The 14515-nt window shown below is 41.0% G+C and overlaps 1 protein-coding gene across 1 annotated transcript in view; it reads right to left on the reverse strand.

The window, feature by feature from the left end:
- The window catches only part of LOC126184195 (uncharacterized), a 411405-nt gene that overhangs the window by 255550 nt on the left and 141340 nt on the right, over positions 1-14515 (reverse strand). The window lies entirely within an intron of this gene.

Genomic DNA, 14515 nt, shown 5'->3' on the forward strand with positions numbered 1-14515 from the left:
TCAGCGCAGTTACTGCCAGCACAGTCGAAAAGGATGGTGCAGAGACAGGCCTTTCGAGCGCCATCGGATCGTCGGCGACCGGGACAAATTAATCACTAACACTACAAAACCTCAGCGTGCAGGACTGAAGAAGTTGTATCGGACGTTTAATAACGAATTTGTGTCTCACATCTATGCACATAGTGTTGTACACGATAATGTGTTTCATTGAGCGGATGATAACCAAAGATATCATGTACAGTAAAGAGCAGTTGAATTAGACTGAGTTGCTGATATGGAGACGGAACGTTCCAATCATTAGGCTCAATGGAACTGTTCGGCGAAGGTGTTTGCAACTCAGTGCAGGCCACCGACAGTGGAGTGCAGGATGACTAAGATGCTAGACATTAGCTCAGGTTATCTCGGACAGCTCATTGATGCTCGATAACCTTCAGTGATGCCAAAATTGAGCCTTTTACAAAACATTGATTCAAGGGAGTATTCGTGATAAGGATCCCTGACGACTATCACAGATTTTAAGAGTAGACAAATGAGCAACACCTTCCTCGCCATGGGATACAGAAACCAGCGTCGTACAATTATACCACTGGTCACTGTACGTCACAGGACACTGAGGTTACCAGGGAAGCTCGAAGCCCTGACCGATGAGACACTATACACGTTGGCATATACCGATGGAATGATATGGGAATATTGCTGAACACGTGAGGCGATTCATCCTGTTTATCCACATGACACCATCGAGGCAGTTAGTGGAGATACAATCTTGTTGGTTTTGTTTACATGGACCGAAACCGGACATCTGACACATCTGCCATCGCCACTGCCCAGCGGAAGACATATAAATCCACTTTCGCCTCTAGTTATCCTTAATCGATCTATATCTTAAGCAAGATAGTGAACCACCTCATGGTTCCTGAACTGTCATCTTTGTTTGAGAAGCGCTCTTGATTGTCAGTCATGATGCAATATGGTGAGATGTGCATGCTTTGGGGACAGTATCAATCAAACACCATGAGGTATGAGAGGTGGTTAATTAGTCATATGGTGTCTCATGAAGAAGTGTCAGCATGTGTCAATACTATCTTCAGTGCGAAAGGTGTGGACACTTTCCTCTGAAGTAGACACTCGAAAATTTATTTATGTTCTCTCTGTTGTGCTGGACAGCCCCATGGAGCTGGCCTTAGTCGTCAACAGGCTCGTGTAGTCGACACTGTAATGACAACCAGAGGTGTATTCCACTCGTTTAGCCTCTATAAATATCGCCGCTACGTAATGTTGCCAGGCAACATATGCAGATCGTTGTCGGTGACTCAAAATTGCGACACGGAGCGTGCGAGCTGTGGCACGCTGCTGCCTCTACCGGCCGCTTTCACAATGAACACATTCTTAACCTGCGGCAGCCAGGAGTTCCCGCAATCGATGAAGCAGCCACTTGTTACGTTGCTAAAGATAGACGAACCAAAAAAGAAGATGGTGTTCAATGACCCGCAATCTGTTGTTGAGACGCCACCACCGCTCCAACTGCAAAAGTTCATGCATTTTTCAGACAATGATACTTCTTGTAAGCACATTCATTTATTTAACCCAAAGTAAGTGAGAATACCAAAAGATAGCAACTTTTCCTGAGCCGAATTTTAAACGAATACCTTTCTTGGACTGTTATCGAAATATGTTATAGTATTTTATTTCAGTTCTCTCTTTCTCTAACTCGTACGACATTCACGAAAATGATACGTTTCTGTCACATTAACCTTGTCTTAAGTGTCTTCATTATTGCACCTTCACTGGGCCGCCCACATGTTGTCAACGTTCTTTCGAGTACATTGCAGAAGTTACACTGGGAAGCCCTTACACATCCTCCATATAGTCCCGATCTCTCTCCATCTCATTTCTTTATTTTAAAAACCTGAAGAATGACATTCGTGGTGTCCGATTTGCATCGGACATAGAGGTGTACGCCTGGGTGCCATCATGGTTCCGTGGGCAACCGCAAACATTTGTCTGTGAAGGTATTGAACGCCTTGAGTCACAATGGGATAAATGTGGTACGAGTTATGTGTTTACTTTAGAAATAATGAACTGGTTACTTATTTTTACTTAATCTGTCTCGTTTTCATTTGACTGCCAATTATACATTTGTTTTTGGGTTCAGCAGTACTTAACCTAATCGTAGTGGTACTACAGTTAATCGGACATCACGATTTCCATTCTCTCTTCCTCTAAGACGTAAGACATTCACAGCAATGATACGAGTTTGTCACATTAATCTTGTGTTAAGTGCCTTAATTATTTCACCTTCGCAGACCCGCTCACATTTTGCCAACATTTTTTCGAGTACGCTGCAGATGTAATGCTACGAACGCCTTACACATCCTCCATACAGTTCCGATCTCTCTCCATGTGGGTTATCCGAACATCTGCTGTGAACTGTTACCACGTTGACCAGACAACATCGTAAATTACGGGTGCTGTGGATATGGAATCATCAGGGTTGGATGATGGATCAGTGGAAATGTGACATCTGATGGGTGACACACATTTCATGTCACACCAGGGGGACTGTCATGATTGGACTGGTCGTCATGGTGCGGTGTTACGCAATGGGGGATGTTCACATAGGATTCCATGGCACCTCTGGTAGCAATCGAAGGCACCGTGACAGCTGTCGACTACTTGAACGTAACAGTGGACAATCTGCATCCCTTCATGTTTGATGACTTCCCTGACGACGATTGCATCGTCCTAGAAGATAACTGTTCTTAATACAAGGACAGAACTGTGCTACAATGGTTCGAGGATCATTAAGTTCGTTTCTTGGCGTCCAAAATTGCCTTATCTGAACGCGATGCAATACATGTGGGACGCCACTGGTCGTCAACTCTGCGTCCGTAAACGACCAGCCAGTAATTTTCGGGAACTGTGTGAATGTACGTAGACATCCGGTGCCACGCACTTTCTGAAACCTACGAAGTACAAGTCGAATCCACGCTACGTAGAAACGCTGCAAATCAGTGTAAATTAACCAAGAAGCGGTTCAGAATAATCTAATATGATCAAAGCTTACGTTAGGAAACATCGATCATTTCTATAATTTAATACAATGTTGTAGGCGTGTTGTGAGGGTCTTGATTACACTACAAGTACAGTGGATCGTATATGTCTAAAAATACAATCTTCAAACAGAAAAGAGATTGCTTCCATGATTAGGAAACTGATTTTTCGTCATGAACTGTGGCCCTACACTGTCAGAAATTTGACTAAAAGTGCTTTAATCTGTGCTATGGACTGGCAGTTTACAATAAGCTTCTTATTAGACTCAATCGGTAGAAAAAAGCGGCGGTGTTCTGGCACAACTTGGCGGAAAACTATATGCTGAAATATTCTGAACAGTGGAAAGAACTAACAGAACTATGAAAAGGTCTCAAACGGGTTCTACTTTGAAATACAATAGAGTTGATTTAACATAAATGGCATTTACTCAAATCGGCGACGCCAGGCTCGTTTACTTTTGTATCAGTTCTTGTACACCTCTGTAGTGAACTACTCGTGCACCACAACTGGACTGATCTACTGTTTTGAATCCTACGACGCAGATAAATAAGTTCGAATCAATAAAGAGGATTAAACGATGGTTACTGTTTAACATATACTCTCTAGTACGTTCATTACAGTTGAAGCACTAGCACTGTCCTGCATAACACCACTCCCAGATCCGCTAATACGCTGACGTCTAGAAAATCGGAATAGGACACTCAATAAAAATGGTTCAAATGGCTGTAAGCACTATGGGACTTAACATCTGAGGTCATCAGTCGTAAACATGCTCGATGTTCACGTTTACGCCGACTGACTGGCGACGTTTTACGTTATGTGTATTGAATATTCATTCTGTTTGGAACACTGGACATAAGAACTGTGAAGCATTTGATAGATTCTCTTAACTGGACAAGGATGAGCAAAATTAATTAATTTGACGCGTGAATTTTGAATGAGAAAAGAAAATAGCACGTGTATACGTGTCTGTGCTACCACCCTCTTGTTTGTTCTACCTCTGTAAACATGAAATTCATGGAAACTGACTAATTCATATTTACTACGAAAACACTCCCGTAACAGACGAAAACAAGCGTTTATATCTCGTGTGTTACGAATGCTACATTTTCGGAACTAAAAAATTTTGCGGAAAGCACCATAAAATGCTACACAAAGGAAAGCCTTTGCATAATCAAATTTTCGCTAGTCGAATCATGGAGTCTGTCATGTAAACTTGGTGACTTTATGTGACTTGTGAGTAATTGTCTTCACTTGGTTTCTTTCTCACTAATGCGCAAAACATGTAGGCCTTACGTAGCAGAAAAGGCTTTGGGAAAAAGTACCTATTTCGCAGTTGCCTCAATTGATACGCACCAACATACCAGAACGTTGTAAAAATATTTTTTTTTGGTAAGCAATCTCTTACCAACGAGAATTAATAAGCAGAACCACTCATCCGAAGTTGTTAATTACTGTGCTCGGATACTTTGCTTCACACGACTTGACGAACTTGAGCAAATTAAACTGAAAACAGTCCGTTTCAGTTCCTAATGTTTTCGGAGGCACTTGTGATGCAAATGTGTCACTAAATTTTAATTAATGATAATATTTTGAATTGATTTCTATTACGTGAGCGTCGTTGAACACTATTACTCTGAAGTCCGCCTCCATAGCTGATGGGTCAGTAGGGCAGAAAACCATGCAAGAAGTCCGGGTCCGATTCCCCACTGGGTGGTAGATTTTCTCCGCTAGAGGACTGGGTGTTGTGTTGTCTTCATCATCATTATCTCATTCTCATCGACACGCAAGTCACCGAAGTGGCGTCAATTAAAAAGACTTGCACCTGGTGACCGGTCGACTCGACGAGAGGCCCTAGCCACAAGACATTTGAAACCACAAACACCATAAGTTTTCCACAGATCATCGCAATGTGTGGAAAAAGCTCAGAGGATGCTCGGATGTTGGAAGTATTCACTTAAAACACCTTTTGTAAATGTAAATGTGTTTGTTTAATGTACCATTTTTGTGCCTAGAATAATAAATCGTTTCATACATGTAAATGGTTTTGGTAAATGTATCTTTTCTGTGCCATGAATAATAAATTTTTTCCACACCTTCCTTATGAAAAATTTTCGAAGTCATGTTCATATGAAACTTTTGTGTTCCTTTGATGTCAAGAATAAATCCCTGAAGATTCTGACATATGTTTATACATATCTTGTGTACCGTATGAGTCCTATTCAGTGAGCTCTATTACGCGATCAAGGGGGGGGGGGTCGAATGGAAGGCTTTAAATCAGAGACTCAGATGATATCAGATGCGAACTTTTCGACTTTTCCCTACAGGATGGAGAACTGTATCCCTTTGCATCCTAAATAGGTTAGGTATGCACTACACATAGAAACTGGACACTCGGGTGGCAGTGTACATGCGGTGTCCATATGAGGATAGAGGGAATCTTCCGTTGGATTACTGATGAGTTACGTGCGGAAATCTACGAAAGACCAGCCTCGTAAACTTTCAGAGGGGAGTCGGAAGAGGATATTCAGCCTATCATAAATCTGAAAAAAATGTGGTATTACCAAACTGCAGGCTTATACACGGTAAGTTTTCAGAAGTTGTTTTGCTTACTAAATGGAATAATGCCCACGTACTATTTGGAACCAAAATATATCTGTAACTGGGAGTAGCAGCGAAACATAATTGCAGATTGGAATCTGTATTGGTCGAACTGACTAGGAGCCAATTGTCGAGACGTATTTATGGCCGTAAGGAACTCTAGCGAGCACCAGCAAAACGGAATTCTACTTCAGTCATTTATTTTCCTACTACGCATTTTAATTGTTCACACAATCATCTTCAGGGGGAGAACTGTTCAGTACCACAGCTGCTGTTAGTGTACAGCACAGACGCCTTCCCGCAGCAGCAGTCGCAGTGTAACACATGTTTCGTTGCGTCTTTTGCTGGTGATAAAATTGTCTTTTGAGAAAAGACACCGTTTATGTTTTAAAATATGTAGAATTTGTGAGAGTATATTAGACTTACAAGCTAATTTAAGTCGAGAAAAGGCTGCATACTCCTAATTGTGTCATGTGCTCTCAATTGTTCATTTGTTTACAATTTAACATCAAAAATGTAAGAGATATTCTTGCTTACATTCAGTATGAAGATAATTGAAATGTGTAACTCGTCGAACTTCTCTTTCATTACTGTATACCACAATTCAGTATTTATACTAAATGCTTGTATATATAAATGTTTTTGTTTTTCAATTTTATGGAACTATCGAAAAGCGTAGTGGTAAAATAAGTAAATGACTGACACAGAAAACTATTTTATCTATTTTTATCAACAGTAGCAGTCCTCATGATGCCGTCCTTTATGGACGAAATATTCATCTATAGTGAGATTATTACGGATTATAAATGTGAAAATGTCTGTGAAACATGGTAACAGTCTGATTTTAGAGACCACCTTTCTCACGATTTGTAGTGGCAGAACGTTTCAGAGGAAGGTTGGAAAATATTGCGGGTTCGTTTCCTTATCATGCTATTGTAATAGGAGAAGACTTCAATTTGCCAGCAGCAGACTCGAAGAGTGATGACGAATACTGATGGCTGAGACTGGTTTCATGTGAGACTATTTTGAACGTTTTCTTCTGAAAAGTCTAGTTTGTTACAAAACCGACAAGTCAGGGAAATGTCATATATGTCCTACTATCACACAGCAGTGAACGTTCTCCAAACCAGAGGAGGAATTAGCGACCAAAAGCTGTTATGACAAAAATAACTACAAGTGTCACAAAGGAATGTAGGGACATAATTTTGCTTGACAAGAGAGACATGACAAATTGTAAATTACTAGGGCAGTCAACATCAGTCAGCTCTGGGGACGTAGACGTCGAGCATGCTTACCTAAATTCGACAGAGTTGCACAACTGCCTTGCGTCATTATGTGCGCGACAAGAAAGATAGGGGTGTGAAAGACCCAAAGTGGTTCAATAGCCGTGTAAAGAATTTTCTGCGAAATAGTAACAGATACCAACGTCATCTTGAGACGTTAAAAGTTGAAAGAAGTCCTGATGAGTCTGAGGAGAATAATACAAGAATCGTTCAAGGAATTAGGAGGCAAAATTTGGCTAAGCGATCTCACCTAAAGTATTTTTGGTCTTACGTTAAGTTAATAAGCGGATCGGAATCATATATTCATTTGCTCAGTCACCATACTGGCACAAGAACGGGAGACGACAGAAAGGATGCCGAAAAACTGAATTCTGAGTTGCATCACTGCAGAAGATTATAATACGATATCTCATTTCAAACATTTTGCGAACACTCCAGTCGCAGAAGTCGTCTAATCAGATTGCGTGTGAACAGAGTATCGTCTCACTTGTGAGAGTGAATTCGTGATTTCCTGCCAGAAGTATCACAGTTCATAGTAACCGACAGATAGTTGTCGAATGAAGCAAAAGCGACATCTGGGGTTCCCCAAAGAAATTATGTAGGCCATCTGTTGCTTCTAAACGATTTAGTAGACAACCAGAGCAGCCCTCTTAGACAGTTTCTAGATTCAGTCACACACCCTGGCTGGTGCTGTTGCCAATGGGTATCGTTGTGGGAACGGGACGTGTGGATCCAAGGGAGGTCCAGCACATCTCACATGCTCCCAATCGGGCCACTGCTGTTGATGCCCCAGTTACTGTCCGCTCTGAGGCTGACCCCTCACATTTTGTCGAGTGGGAATTTGTCCCAAGGGTGGGATTACTGGTGGCCGGGAGCTCCAACGTTAGGCTCGTAATGGGGCCCCTTAGGGACATGTGTCCACCCCTCGCTGGTGACGGCTACACGAGTAGCGGTGGTTATGTGGAGTAGAATGGCCGATTTTTTGGTTCAGAGACTCTTGAGCAAGAACAGGAAAGGTTTTAACCTCTAAATGTGCAGCTGATAAACAAGACAATCGACGACCTATAAATCACAGGTATTATCGTAGTAAACTGTCGTAGCTGTGCCGGTAAGAACCGGAGCTCCAGGCGCTAGTAGAATGCATTGCAACGCAAATCGCTACAGACCTGGCTGAAGATGGAGATCATTTCAGGCGAAAGTTTTACAAAGGACCGAAGGGTGTTTCCAAAGGGATATTAAATATAGTTGGTGGTAGCGTGTTTGTTTCTGTTAGCAGTAGTTTACCTTGTAATCAAACTGGTTAGATAGTTCCTGTTAGTTAGTGTGGGTACAGTTTGTACTTGACAACCAGAATAAAGTAATATTTGTTTACTTTTAGCGACCTCCCGACCGAAATTGAACAGTTGCTGAAGACTTGAGTCATTTTTAAATAGGTACCCAACTCACAGAACTATAGTTGGATGTTACTTCACTCTCCCCTTTATATGTTAGCGAAAATACGTGTGTCAGGTCGGTGGTAGGCACAAAACGTCGTCCGAAATCGTACTAAATGTTTTCTCTGAAAATAATTTTGAGCTATTACTCTAGGTGGTCACTCGAAATATATATGGCTGCGAAAATGTACTAGACCCTTAGGCAACAAATAATCGTGAGCAGATTGGGAGCATCATGATGGATACACGGATTAGTGACCGCAAGGTCGCTGTGCCGAAGCTGAAAACCGTGACATAAAAACACACCAAAAATAAACGCAAATTATATCTAGTTAATAAAGCAGATGAATATTCTTTTGACTCTTTCCTAGGACACAGCCTTCATTCCTTCCGAAATAACTTTGAAAGTGTACATGACATGGGGCTTAAGTTCAAAGAATTAATATCGGCAGCAGAGGAGAGGTTTATACCAGAAAAATTAATAATAGACTGATCTTATCCATGTTATACAAAACAGGTCAGGACATTGTTGCAGAAGCAATGAAAAAAGTATGCCAAATTTAAAAAATGCAAACTCCTCAGGATTGGTGAAAATTTAACAAACTTGAAATTTAGTGCGAACTTCAATATGAGATACTTTTAATGGTTTCCATATCGAAAATGTCTCTAAATCTGGTAGAAAATCTATAGACATTCTGGTCGTGTGAGAAGTACACTAGCGGCAAGATACAATACCGTTACTGCGCTATAGAGGCGGTAATGTTATCACTAAATCGGAGTTACTAAATACGGTTTTCCGAAATTCCTTCTCCAAGGAACACGAAGTATATATTCCAGAATTCGAATCAAGACCTTCGGCAACATGGGTAATTCAGAAGTAGATATCCTCGGTGCAGCAACGTAGCTTCAATCACTTAATATAACAAGTCCTCCATTCCAGACCGTATACCGATTGGATTCAGCGTATGCTCATATAACAGCTCCATACTTAAAAATCATATACTGCCTCTCTCTCGACGAAAGATCCTTACCTCAAGACTGAGAATTTGCACAGGTCACACCATTACTGAAAAAAGGACGTAGGAGTAGGCCGACTAATTATAGATCTGTAACACAGAAATCGATTTACAGTATGATTTTCGGGTATATACTGTGTTCGAATGTTATGAATTACCTCGAGGAAAACGATATGTTGACAAAGAGGCAGCACTAATTCAGGATATATCGTTCTTGTGAAACACATCTAGCTCTTTACTCTCAAGAAGTAATGAGTGCTACGGGCAGGGGATCTCAAATTGATTCCATAGATACAGATTTCGAGACATACTTTGATACAGTTCCTCACAAGCGGTTTTTAATAGAGTTGCGTGACTATGGCGTTTCACTTCAGTTCCAAGACTGGATTCGTAATTTCCTGTCAGAAAGGTCACAGTTCGCAGCTGTTGTCGGTAAGTGATCGAGTAAAATAAAAGTGATAGATGGCGTTCATCAAGGAAGTGTTATTGGTCCTTTGCGGGTCCTAATCTGTATAAACGTTTTAGGAGATAATCTGGGAAGCCCTGTTAAACTGTTTGCAGATGATGCTGTCATTTACCATGTATAAAAGCCATCAGAAGGTAAAATACTAAAAATTATATAGCCACGGTTGCAAAAAGCGGCAAATGACCCTAAATAATGAGAAATGTGTGGTAATGCACATGAGTAACAAAAGGAATCCCCTAAATTACAGTTATCCGATAAATCAGACAAATCTAATAGCTGTCAATTCAACTAAATACCTAGGGATTACAGTTACGAACAACTTGAGTTCGAACGACCACACAGAGAAAGTTGTGAGGCAGGCAAACCAAAGGCTGCATTTTATTGACAAAACACTTAGAAGATGCAACAGGTCTAGTAATGAGACTGTCTACACTACGCTAGTCCGTCCTTTGTTAATTATTCCTACAGCCTTTATGGAACATTTGTGTGACCCGTGCCACTTTCTAGTATTTTGGTACAGACCTTTCATCGAGCTGGCGGTGGTATATGATTGTTATGTATGGAGCTATTTGCGTCATCATACTCTGAAAATAACCCAATTGGCATGAAGTATGGACCGGAAGACTTGTTTTTTTTAAGTGATTTAAGTTGCTTCACTACTTTGAGGACATCTAGGACATGGAAGATAACTTGATACTTTCTATCAAGGGCTTCCTTGGGCGGGGGAACATTGTGGAGTCTACGCAGCTACGCAGCACTGAACAGAAAGCCTCCACGTAACATGCAAGAGGGTGGTTTGAGCGCCGATGGATAACCCAATCAATCCACTGGACCACATGGATATTAATTCACTGTTTTTCTGTTTAGGTGTATACCTGAAGATGTGGGTATCGTCCACAAAACCGGGTTATATCGCATTAAAGATTATCGTACTGCTGTACGCCGTCTTCTTTTTGCAAGATATTTGCATTGTGCGGAAATTAGCAAATCTCTGTAAATAATGAAAACTGGTAGATTGTTCACATGACCACTGAAAAGATCTCGTAAAATTTCAGTTACATGGTGAACCAAACCAATATAAAGACTGTAGATTTGACTAAGTACTGGGGATTAAAATTACTAACTGCTTACACTGTGATTATCTGATATACGACGCTGCTGACCATACTTGCCAAAAGTTCCACGGTCTTTTTGTGGAAGGGTTTCCCTTCCAGTGGCCGGATCTGTGGGGTTTTCTGAAAAGCAGTCAGGTCGTCATACCGCTCATGGCAGCAGATTAGGAGTTGTACCTACTTTACTTAGTCTCATGGTTCAGAGAGACATTTATCTTACACCAAAGCCATAAGTGGAGAAATGCTGCAGAACTACCAGTTAATGTGAAGTACGAGTATATCGGCGGTGTATTTGCGTGATCTCATATTGCCTGGAACTCGTGTACTACGGCAACTCAAAGCGTATTTGTTGACCTCGTGCAAGAAAGTAACATTTGATATTATGCGTCATTCTGTAGAGAAAGCACTATATCTTTACTCTAACACTTATTCCTGTTGCGGGATTTTGAAACGGACAGTGTGCTGAATATTTACAATCCCGAAGTCTCGACTAGATTCTTGAAAACAGTATACTTTTTGCTTTTCGTTACTGGAGTCATCTGTAACTAGTAATCCAGTTAACTAGAGGCAAAGAGATGGGGCGGAATTTGCTTTCCCACGTACGAAATGTACAGCTGCTTTTTAATGAAATATATGGTCAGATCCGATGAGTAATCCAATATCTAGGTACGACAGTTACAAAATGTCGGTCAAATCATTACTTTAGAAAATATTTTGTAATGAGAAATAGACGTGTAACAACATTTAAAGGTTATTATTTAGTGTCAACTGCACCGTTTCTCTTTTGTAGCTAGAAAACCACTAAGCAAGGAGTAGGCATTGATATCATAATTTTTCTATGTAATGGGTAATACGAATAGTGATATTATTGTATGGATGCCAGAACAATGGGTTCCATGATCGCTGTTAATGAAGAACTACATTGTTTTGGGAATTAATATTCTACAGTTTAGTGTTTTTTCTTCTTGCTGTTTTAGATAATGGGAATGATTAAAAATGATCTTTGTTTACTTCAGTACTTCACGAGATTTTGTTGCTTGAAAAATTCTAGTGGTTTACTGTAACAAATATCATACAGAATGTCGCAAGTTCATAGAGGGTGACAATTATTGAACTGTACGAAAAAAAAACCGTAAATTAGCTACAAACTACGGAGTGTACACACTTTATTGAGCATGTAAATATGATTACAGATGTTCGGATTTAGGTTATGACATGTTCGATATGCCTGCCATCATTGGCGATAATGTGGCGCAGGCGAATAGCGAAATTCTGCATGACCCGCAAAAGTGTTGGAACATCGATGCTGTCGATGACTTCCTGAATGACTCTCTTCAGCTCAGCGATGGTTTTAGGATTATTGCTGTACACCTTGTTTTTAATACAGCCCCACAAAAAGGAGTCGTATGAGTTCGGATCCGGAGAATATTGCGGCCAATCGAGGCCCATGCCAGCGGCCTCTGAGTGCCCCAGACCCAGAATGCGGTCCCCAAAGTGCTCGTCCAGGACATCAAACATTCTCCTGCTTCAACGGGGTCGAGCTTCGTCTTGCTTGAACCACATCTTCTCGAAAGCAGCAGCCCTACGGATAATGGGGGTGAAACCACCTTCCAAAACCTCCACGTAAGGTTCGGTAGTCACCGTGCCATTAAGGAATATCGCACCGATTATTCCCTGACTGGACATTGCATACCACAAAGTCACCCGTTTATTGTGAAGAGCCTTCTCGATCGCGAAATGCGGGTTCTGAGTCCCCCAAATGCCCCAATTTTGCTTATTGACGATTCACTAAAATGAAAGTGAGCTTCGTCGCTAAACTAGACAACAATGCGCATACTAATTCCCATCATTCCGCTTCAAGGATTATGACAATTTTATTTCATATAGTTCAATAACTGTCACCCTGTAATATTTTCTGGCTTCTTCGTTTCACACAGTTTTCATATCGTTACCAATTTGTATATGCTGCTAATACGTGTTTCATTTAAGCTGACATCTCTTAGGAAAAACATTAAATGACCTATCGCTGTACGACTAAGTCCATCATCCTACTTTGGGCTAGCTGTTTGGTATCATCGTTCGTCTTCCACACATAGGACGAAATATGGCAACTTAAGCTGTTACAGTACAAAAATTAATATAAGAGCTATGATCTTATATGATTGTAGGTAATTCCGAAGAGAGAACTAATACAAGAAAAGCACTGTTTTGTTAATGTATCGGTGAACAGCGCATCCAAAATTGGTGCTTGAGGGAGGGTGGTGTGTAAAGGGAGCGTGTGGCCTGCGCCATGAGGCCACACCCATTAACAATACAGTGTGACAGCATCACCTCAACGCGGTCTCCCCTCCACTCCCCCCAACCCCTGCCCCTTCCCACCAACCCTCACCTTCTATCGCAGAAGCGTGCACTGCTTTCGCGTCGCGACTCATAAGCGGCTTTTGCAAAATGAGATATACGTAATATTACCTACTCCGAAAATCCCAAGGGTAAACGTCGATATATTCTACAGCCTACGCACAAACCGTTCATGCAAGAATGTTTCAGCCGCTGCATATTATCAGCAGCGGCTGTTACCATTTAACTTCAAGGTTCCTGGTTACACCTAATTATAATTCAATCTGCTCGTTCAATAATTCTATCTCACACTATTTACACGATTACACTGAGCATCTCACATAAGATGGCAACTCCTATGATTTCATAAAACACAGAGAACTTCAGAAAAAAGTTATTGGCATGTCATAGTAAATCGAGGGACTGTAATTTTGCAATGCGCATATTGTTGCAACATATCCTACACATCGAAATTACCTGTGTGTACGTTTGGTAAGGAAATTCGGAAGTTCTTTAAAGAAGGTGTACGGTGTTACAATGTTTGTTACTGACTGCTATTAAACGTATCCAGGCATAGCACATATCCGATAACGTGTCAGATACGTGGTTGAAGCCTACTGGAAATGAGCACATTCGGCCCATTTATACTCTGTTTACGTAGAAATGAAGGCAACTGTTTAAATGTTCATCTAATTCTGTGGATGCGCAATTTATATGGTAAACCTTGTGTCATGTACTGAGAACGATATCATATCAAAAATTGACACCTTTGACGATTTTATGGTGTCTAAAAAGGACGAGTGCTTTCCAAAATGCAGGGCTTGATAATAAAAGTGAATAATCCATATGGGAATGAGGAACCGTAATGGAATTTCATGGGTTGGGAGTATATATAATGTTATTGTACTGATCAGAATTCGATTCAAGTTTACATAGAACTAGACAATATTCGCCCACTAATCAGTATGACGCTACAACTTCTCTGCCCTGAATGATTCCACTGATTTATGTCGGGATGGTGACAGCATTCCGCTATATTCTTTCCTTAGACAAGCTGTGCGAATCCTCTTGTAATTTCCTTTATATTCAGGATACTGGCACTGAGACGGCGTTGATGCCCGAGCTGATCCCACACATGCCCTATAGAAGAAAGTTCTCGCAATATACACTGTGGTTCAAATGGCTCCAAGCACTATGGAATTAACATCTGAGG

Source organism: Schistocerca cancellata, chromosome 4 (assembly GCF_023864275.1).
Source record: "Schistocerca cancellata isolate TAMUIC-IGC-003103 chromosome 4, iqSchCanc2.1, whole genome shotgun sequence".
In the NCBI taxonomy this organism is placed as follows: domain Eukaryota; kingdom Metazoa; phylum Arthropoda; class Insecta; order Orthoptera; family Acrididae; genus Schistocerca; species Schistocerca cancellata.